Source organism: Marmota flaviventris, chromosome 17 (genome assembly GCF_047511675.1).
Source record: "Marmota flaviventris isolate mMarFla1 chromosome 17, mMarFla1.hap1, whole genome shotgun sequence".
NCBI classification, from domain to species: Eukaryota; Metazoa; Chordata; class Mammalia; order Rodentia; family Sciuridae; genus Marmota; species Marmota flaviventris.
This window is the reverse complement of record NC_092514.1, coordinates 36,741,526-36,750,413: the sequence shown is the minus strand read 5'-3', so window position 1 is coordinate 36,750,413 and position 8,888 is coordinate 36,741,526. Positions and strand designations below refer to the sequence as shown.

At 43.8% G+C, this 8,888-nt stretch overlaps 1 pseudogene; it reads left to right on the top strand.

The window, feature by feature from the left end:
• The first annotated feature begins 2,343 nt into the window (after window positions 1-2,343).
• LOC139702343 (ras-related protein Rab-2A pseudogene) lies at window positions 2,344-3,197 on the top strand (annotated as a pseudogene).
• The last annotated feature ends 5,691 nt before the right edge of the window (window positions 3,198-8,888 follow it).

The window sequence follows — 8,888 nt, the reverse complement described above, 5'->3', positions numbered from 1 at the left end:
ACGATCCAGAATCCTCTAGCCCAAGGAATACTACTGCTGAGACTTTACTTATGGTGCTGGGGATTGTGCCCAGGGGTGCTCTACCACTGAGCCACATCCCTAGCCCTTTCTTTTGCTTTTTTTTTTTTTTTTTTTTTTAATTTTGAGACAGGGTCTAATTAAGTTGCTTATGATCTCCCTAAGTTGCTGAGGCTGGCCTTTCGACCCTCCTGCCTGGATTACAGTCAACTGGGATTACTGGCATACACCACCATGCTCAGTTTATTGCTGAGATTTTGATGCATTAATTTCAAATATCTTTTCTTGAATATTTATATAGTTTAAGACATAATTGAAATAATAGAAAATAACTGTCCAGTGCCTCCCTTTACAAAAGGATGCTCTATCTTGATATTTTTTTCTGTTACTGGTTTTCTGAAAATATGTAAAAATGGCTAAATAGTTGACAGCCACTAGTGATTGCTACTGTTCATTGAATCCTTAAGATGGGAGGCCCTGGGGTAGATACATACTCATTATTTCAAATGATATTTGTTTTAACTGGTCTTCTACATAAATAACACTGTAATGAACATCTTTGTGCATGTGTTTTTATCTTATTTCTTTAGGCCATGGGTTGGCAAACTTTCTGTAAAGACCAGATAATAAATATTTTATTAGTGGGCCACCTCTGTCATTGTCATGGAAGCACAAAAACCACGTAAAAACTAAAGATGGTGGCTGTGTGCCAAGAGAAGCTTATTTACAGAAAAAACAGGTGGCTGGAGGGATTCCATCTCTGGCTTGTAGTTTGTTGACTCTTCTTTACACTAGGATCCACCAAGGACTGGAAAAATTTCCTTCAATAGAAGGCAGATAGAAAATATTTTCCAAAAAAAAATTTTCAGCTGTGCCAAATACAGTCTCTGCGAGCCGTGACCCCTCCTTCCTCTTTCCTGCCCCCCTTTTCTTTTCTTCCTTCATCCTCTTCCTTCCTGGTCTTCATTCTCCTTCATTCCCCCCTCCCCGTACTCCCTCTTATCTTTTCTCCTTCTTACCTTTAAAATAGTGATGATGATGATGTACCCTGATACAGTGGCACACACCTGTAATCCCAGTAGCTTGGGAGGCTGAGGCAGGAGGATTGTAAGTTCAAAGCCAGCCTCAGCAAATTAGTGAAACCCTGTCTCTAAATCTTAAAAAAAAAAAAAAAAATATATAGACACAGAGCTGGAAATTCATCTCAGTGGTTAAGTGCCCCTGGGTTCAATCCCTGGTTTAAAAAAAAAAAAAAAAAAAGTAGAACTATACAACACCGGACCTTTGCTCACCCTGGAGAACATAAATTGAGTTCACAATTGTGGTGGTGTGCGGTTTTTGAAGTCTCCCTGTATGTGTGGTGGAGTCACTTTCTGGCTTGGCTGAAGTTCCAAAGCAGGTACCCACCCTTCCCATGACAGCAGGACTTGACTCAATCTGGACTAATTCAGTAGGTGGAGATCTCTCATTCTAATTCACGTTGCTCTCGTGGCTAACTGGCTGGGCATTTTTCTCATTAATTTTTCACTTATATTTCCCATTCTGTGATTTTTCTGTGTTCTTTGTCTTTTTGTTGGAATTTTACTTTTTGTTTTGATTTTTTGCATGGCCTTTTCATAAAGGATTTTAAGTCTTGTCATGTCAATTATTTCCCCCAGTCTTTTATTTTTTTAGTACTGGGGATTGAACTCAGGGGCACTCTGGGGCACTCTATCACTGAGCTACATCCCCAGCCCTATGTTATATTTTATTTAGAGACAGCGTCTCACTGAGTTGCTTAGTGCTGCACCATTGTTGAGGATGGCTTTGAACTCGCCATCCTCCTGCGTCAGCCTCCCAAGCAGCTGGTATTGCAGGTGTGTGCCACCACACCCAGCTCCCCTCGTCTTCTATTTTGCCTTTTAGGTGTATTTTATAATTATGTTGATGAATAGATGTGCTTAATTTTTATTCACCTTTTCCTTTGAGTTCCTTTTCCTCCTTGAAATGTTACCATTTGGTTTTTGTGACCTCTAAGTATCTGAATTTGCTCTCAGCTTCTCTATATCCCATAAACTGGATGTGGTAGAGAAATGTCTGAATTAGAAATGCTTTCCTTCCCTGTCTTCATTTCTTCATTCCTCACTGAAGATCTGATAGTGGTTTAAGGTAGTGATTATAAAACTTTTATAGTCCGCAGTGGCGTACGCCTGTAATCTCAGCAACTTGGGAGGCTGAGGCTGGAGGATTGTGAGTTCAAAATCGGCCTCAGCAGATTAGCAAAGCACTTAGCAACTCCATGAGACTCTGTCTCTAAATAAAGTATTAAAAAGGACTGGGGAGCAGGAGGAGGAGCCGTGTGCCCTGGCACCCAGCGGCCGCGGCCATGGCGTACGCCTATCTCTTCAAGTACATCATCATCGGCGACACAGGTGTTGGTAAATCATGCTTATTGCTACAGTTCACAGACAAGAGGTTTCAGCCGGTGCATGACCTCACTGTTGGTGTAGAGTTTGGTGCTCGGATGATAACAATTGATGGAAAACAGATAAAACTTCAGATATGGGATACGGCAGGGCAGGAGTCTTTTCGTTCCATCACAAGGTCGTATTACAGAGGCGCTGCAGGGGCTTTACTAGTGTATGATATTACAAGGAGAGAGACATTCAACCACTTGACAACCTGGTTAGAAGATGCCCGTCAGCATTCCAATTCCAACATGGTCATTATGCTTATTGGAAATAAAAGTGATTTAGAATCTAGAAGAGAAGTAAAAAAAGAAGGTGAAGCTTTTGCACGAGAACATGGACTTATCTTCATGGAAACTTCTGCTAAGACTGCTTCCAATGTAGAAGAGGCATTTATTAATACAGCAAAAGAAATTTATGAAAAAATCCAAGAAGGCGTCTTTGACATTAATAACGAGGCAAATGGCATTAAAATTGGCCCTCAGCACGCTGCTACTAACGCAACACACGCAGGCAATCAGGGAGGACAGCAGGCTGGGGGAGGCTGCTGTTGAGTCTGTTTTTACTGTCTAGCTGCCCAAATGGGGCTACTCACTTACTCTTTTCACCCTCTCTCCTTCTGCTCAGCTGAGACATGAAACTATTTGAAATGGCTTTATGTCACAGAAGACTTTAATCCTTCAAATTCTTGTATAACTTTGAATAAATGGTTCATGTTCACTTAAAAAGACAGATTTTGGAGATTGTATTCATATCTATTTGCATTTGATTTCTAGGTCAATTGATGTGATTATTTTTTTGTTAAATGTTGTCTTGTGCCCTTAACTACAAACTGAATTGTATTAAACACTACAAAGTCATCTTGAGTATTTTAAATTGGTTTGTGTAGTTAGGTTTCCCAACACCTGTGGTTACCTAATGTTTAATATTATAGAACTGTCCTCAGAAAGTTTGTCAATTTTCAAGACTGTAAGGAAAAACAGAAGGACTCTTTTAATTCTGTATTTATCATTTACTTTCTGTATATATAGTTTAATAACTTGCTTGGGTGTAATTTGCCAAGCTTGAATTCTTTAATGCATTTGCATAAATTCTATACTGTTTAGAGCTTAAAGCTACAGAAGCATTGTTAGGAATTGCTTGGACACTGAATTTTAAACTTTTTGACATTGTTAACAAGCATGTTCATCTTTTCTTGTCACTAGTCCAAGAAAAATATGCTTAATGTATATTACTAAAGGCTATGTATGTGTTAATCTGTTTTAATGCCAAAAGTTTGCTATTTGTCCACAATTTCCTTAAGACCCCTTCAGAAAAGGATTTGTTTGCCTTAATGAATACTGTTGGGTAAAAACACAATATAATGAGTGGAAAGGACAGAAGCACGAAATCCCTACATCTAAGTGACTCCAAGAAGAATGAGTATCCACATTTAGATGGCACATTATGAGAACTTTAATCTTTCCTTAAACACAATAATGTTTTCTTTTTCTTTTCTTCACATGATTTCTAAGTATATTTTTCACGCAGGACAGTTTTTCAACCTTGATGTACAGTGACTGTGTAAAATTTTTCTTTCAGTGGCAACCTGTAATCTTTAAACTATGGTAAGCATCTTGTCTGTTTTGAAGGGGATATGACAATAAATCTACCAGATGGAAAATCCTGTTAAAAGTAGAAAAGCTTTAGTAATTTACTCTGTGGTAGTTTTATCCTTTTTTTTCTTTTTCTCCCTTGGTCTATAATGAAATTGTTATAGCAGTGCAAAATAAAATCCTATGTATAAAAAAAATAAATAAATAAAAAATAAAAAAAATAAAAAGGACTGGGGATGTGGCTCAGTGGTTAAGCACCCTGGGTTTAATTCCCAGTACAAAAAAAAATGCTAAAACTTTTTTTTTTTTTTTTAATCAGTATCACTTGGAGGCCCTGGTTTCAAGCCCTAGCACTTGGGGAAAAAAAAATCACTTGAGGGCTTTGGTAATACTCAGACTACAGGGTCCCCCACCTACCACCACCAAAGCTTTAGGTTCTGTAGGGATAAGATTGAGTTTCCTGCCTGATACTGGTACACACTTGAAGAACCACTGTCTTAAGCAGTTGAGACACTAGATTATCTCCTAGAACAAAGAGTTCAAGATGTTGGAGATCCCAGGGCTGGCTTAACATCTTGGTGATGTAAGGCTCCCAGCAACTCACACGAACACCAGCATTCTAAGCAGGAAGAAGGTAGAGGGTGGAAAGTAGGCATATGGGTGCCTTGACCAAAATCTGCATACAAATACCTAGTAAGAAGGAAGAATGGATTTTGGGTAGTAGACAGACTCTGCTCCCTCAGGGATTCCCAGCATTAGTTGAAAGGTGGATAGTCCTGGCCCTTTGACCCTCAGGCCCAGTGATCTGTCTTCTCAATTTTTTTTTTTTTTTTTGTTGTTCCAGGAATTGAACCCAGGGTTGCTTAACCACTGAGCCACATCTCCAGCCCTTTTTAATTTAACTTAATTTAGAGACAGGGGTCTTGCTAGGTTTCTCAGGGCTTTGCTAAATTGCTGAGGCTGGCTTTGAACTTGAGATCCTCCTGCTCAGCCTCCCGAGTTGTTGAAGATGACAGGTGTACGCCACTGAGCCCAGCTCAGACCATCCTTAAGAAGGACCCAGTTTCAAGTTAGCTTGGCCTCCAAGCTGGTTTTGATCTTGGCTTCCCTGACTAATTGAATTTCTGATCCATAGTTTGGACTGGTCCCCTGTTCTGGTATTTGGATGCTTTCATAGCTGAATTCCTCACTAAAAAACTGGCCTGGATCTAAGTTGGAGAAATGTTGGCCTGGTGCTGTGAGGCGTTGCTCTGTGCTGACGGTTGGGTGAAGCACATCCTGTCTGGATTCCCCAAGATGCCCCTCAGCTCCCTGTCAACTTCCCCTGCTCTGGAGCAGTGGACCTGAGTGGGCCCAGGCCTCTGAAGGGTTGCTTGGGTTTACTGAGTGCTTCACTCTGCCTACTTATCCAGGGTTCTTCTATTGTTCATATCTGGAGTTTGAATGATTGCCAACCTTCCTGGGAGGGCCAGGGTAGGTCCACTAACTCCATCTGGGATAGGAATTGGGAGGAAGTAGTCTTGGTTAGGAAATACCAAGAACCTGAGGGAGTGAGCCATGTCTGGTCTGTAAATGCCCAGGTGGAATGCAGGAGAGAATGAGGTCACTTACTGCCCGAGGGCTCAAGGTGGCTTATCAGCTAGGATTTTTGACAGTCCTAAATCAAGAAAACTGGATCCAAACTAGTTTAGATAGAAAAGCTAACTAGTGGGGGCTGGGGTTGTGGCTCAGTGGTAGAGCACTTGCCTAGCATGTGTGAGGCACTGGGTTTGATTCTCAGCACCACATATGAATAAATAAAGGTCCATCAACAACTAATAAAATATTAAAAAAAAAAACAAAAAAACTGGGAAGTCCAGGATGCAGCTGACTTCAAGGTGGCCCATCACATCCTTCCAGGAGTGTGGCGAGGATCCAGGCCATTCCATCTTCCAGGTTGGTGTCTTCCGGGTTCATTTTCTTCTCAAATGGCTCTGCCCTCCTGGTTGCAGGAGCTCTAGGGGCTATATCTTTCGCATTTTCTTTTCAGAGGAGAAAGAGAAAATCAACTTTCCTGATAATAATACAAAGGAAATTCTCAGAAATGAGGTTTGCTAGCCCTGATTGACCTGATGTGCCCTTCCCTGAAACCAACCCCCCGAAGGCCAGGGAAAGGTGGTATGTGGACTGGTCAAGGGTGGGATCATAGGATTCAACCCTAGAATTGGAAGAATCACCCCTACCCAAACCACCTGGCTGAAAACAGGGTGCAGCCGGTGGGAGGAGGAGGGACTGGGGGTGGGGATGCCTCCTAAGGCTGCCCCCCTGCCCCCCCCTCCCCCGCTGTAGGTAGCTCTTCCAGGACCTGGGATGAAAGGGCCATCTTCCTACTCTGTACTCAGTCAACCAGTGTGTTTATTCTTCTGGCAATAAAGATGCTGTTTAGAACATTCACTGCCACTCGGGGCAATGCCTCCTTCAACAGTCCTTTGGGCTTCCTGACCTTTGTTATTCTCTGTAACTCAAATATTAATTTGTCAGCCCCATGTGAGAGATTGCAACTTGAATTTAGTTGGGGGGGGGGTGGAGTTTGTGGCCACAGATGCATTTCAATGCTTTCTCTATCATCAGAAGAGAAAACCAATATAAAGTTAATATTCTCCCACATAGGGCCAAAGACAGTATCCAAGCTATAAATCAGTATTAGGTGCCTGTTGATGTCAATTCTTTCTGCTACCTTTATGATTTTTTTCCCCCCACTAATTATCATAGTCGCCATTGTGTTTAGGCTTGGGAGCCTCCTAAATCCTTCTGGAATCAGAGTAAATTTAAGGAACATGCATAAATAACATGTGATTTATTGGTTGGGTTTTTCCTTATGTCTTTTTTTTTTCCCAGCACAGAAGAGAAAAATGTAAAGTACACATATAAACTTGGTCTGATTAAGATCAATGAGGTCCTCACATTTGCTGTTTTTGTCTTTGTTCCCCTCCCTCCCGCCCTCCCCCACCCCTCCCCCACCCCTCCCGCCCTCCCCCACCCCTCCCCTCTCCTTCCATTGTGAAAAAAGCGTTTGATCCTCTTTCTGAAGTGGGAGGAGGAGTGTTGGAAGCTCAGAAGTGGCTGGTAGAACATGCCTGTTTCTTGACTTCCTCTGGGGTGGAAATTCACTTAAAACTTGCAGTTTCCAAAGTGGCTGCCAAAGCCACAGCGCTGGGAGGGGGGTGGCGGTGCAGGATCTTGAAGGACAGGCTGGAGCCAGGCAGTGGGGGTGGGGAGCAGGCTGCCTCCAGAACTCATCCCTTGAGAATATCCTGCATGCCTAAAAGGGAGTGTGTGTCTGAACTGATAAGAGACCCTGTCTGGGCCTCTGGATTGCTGCAGGGAGTGAGCTGTCCCTGTCCCCTGAAACTCGCTGAAGGAACTGGGGGTGCGGCTAAGTGGTAGAGAGCTTGCCTAGCATGTTCTTACCTGGGTCCCATCCCTAGCACCTCAAAAACTAAAGAAACCCCACAGAATCTCCCCCTTTCCTTCTTCATTAAGTGCAGTTTCTGTTCGCGAAGCTCTCCATCATCTAGGTGCAACCTACCTGTCCTCTGTCACCATTAGTCCCCAGTAACACCCCTGGCTTCCTTCTCCTCCTCCTCCCAAGATACGTATGTGCTGCTCATTGGATTTGAGCAGAAGATCTGAACTTGAGGGCTCCATCCATTTCCTGCTGTTCTGGATCTTGGGCCAGTCCTATTGCCATTCCCAGCCTTGGGTTCCCTTTAAGCAAAGCAACAAGTGGCTATTTACTGAGTTCCGGGAGTGTCACATCTGTTTCCATCCATATTGTCTCTTTGGTAAATGTGAGTTGATTTCCTCTGGGAACATCCTCACCTCCCTTGTGGTCCCTGGACCCTTGGGTGAAGTAGGGTCTGCTCCCAGCTATAGCAGCACAACTTGTGGTCAAGCCTGAGATTAGAGTACAACACAGTGTGTCCCCCACTCCGCCCCACTGGTTCCCAGGTGGGCAGGGACCAAAGCTGGTCCCAGTGGAGTGAATCTCAGGACTCCTGTTGGAAATGCTGGACCCAGACACTGGTTCCTTTGGCTGGATTTGGTTTGGAAGGATGTGGTTGCCATGACTGAGCTCAAGATCCGGCCTAGGGATGGCCATCCTGAGGGAGAGCCAAGTTAGGGGGGAAAGACACCTGGTCCCAGTGAGCGCTGGGTGCTGTCTCATGCCTGGGATGATTGCCACCTGGCTTCCTTCTCCTGTCCCTCTGTCCAAGTCCTTCCTGATCTTCCAGACTGGCACAGAGCTACCTCCTGTGGGACCCTGATCACTGCCCTCTGGCCCTCACTGGTCTCCACTGCCTAGGACACAGTGACAGGTCAACTCCAGGTTATCTTGGGCCAGTAGACGCCATGGTTCTTTCCAATAGAGCAAGTCTCCTCTAGGTCTGCCTCTGGGAAGCCCTGGAGCGACAGATAACATTAACTGTGTGACAGATAAAATTAACTCTGACTAAAGGACCCAACCAGCACAGTTAGAGGTTTCAGAGGCCTTAGTTCATAAAAGGCCAGCTCCACTCCTCAGGGCTGGAGGTGAGGCTGAACATGATAGCAGAAGAGTGTGGCAGAGCAAGGCGCTCACATGATGATCAGAAGCTGAGAGCCACGCCCCAGTCCCCACCTTCTCCAGCCGTGCCCTATGGCTTCAGTTACCATGCACTAATCCCTGTTGGGATCAATTCACTGATTGGGTTAAGACCCTGACAACCCAATCATTTCTCCTCTGAACCTTCTTGCATTGTCTCACACATGAGCTTTTGAGAGGACCCCACATCCAAACTGTAACTCC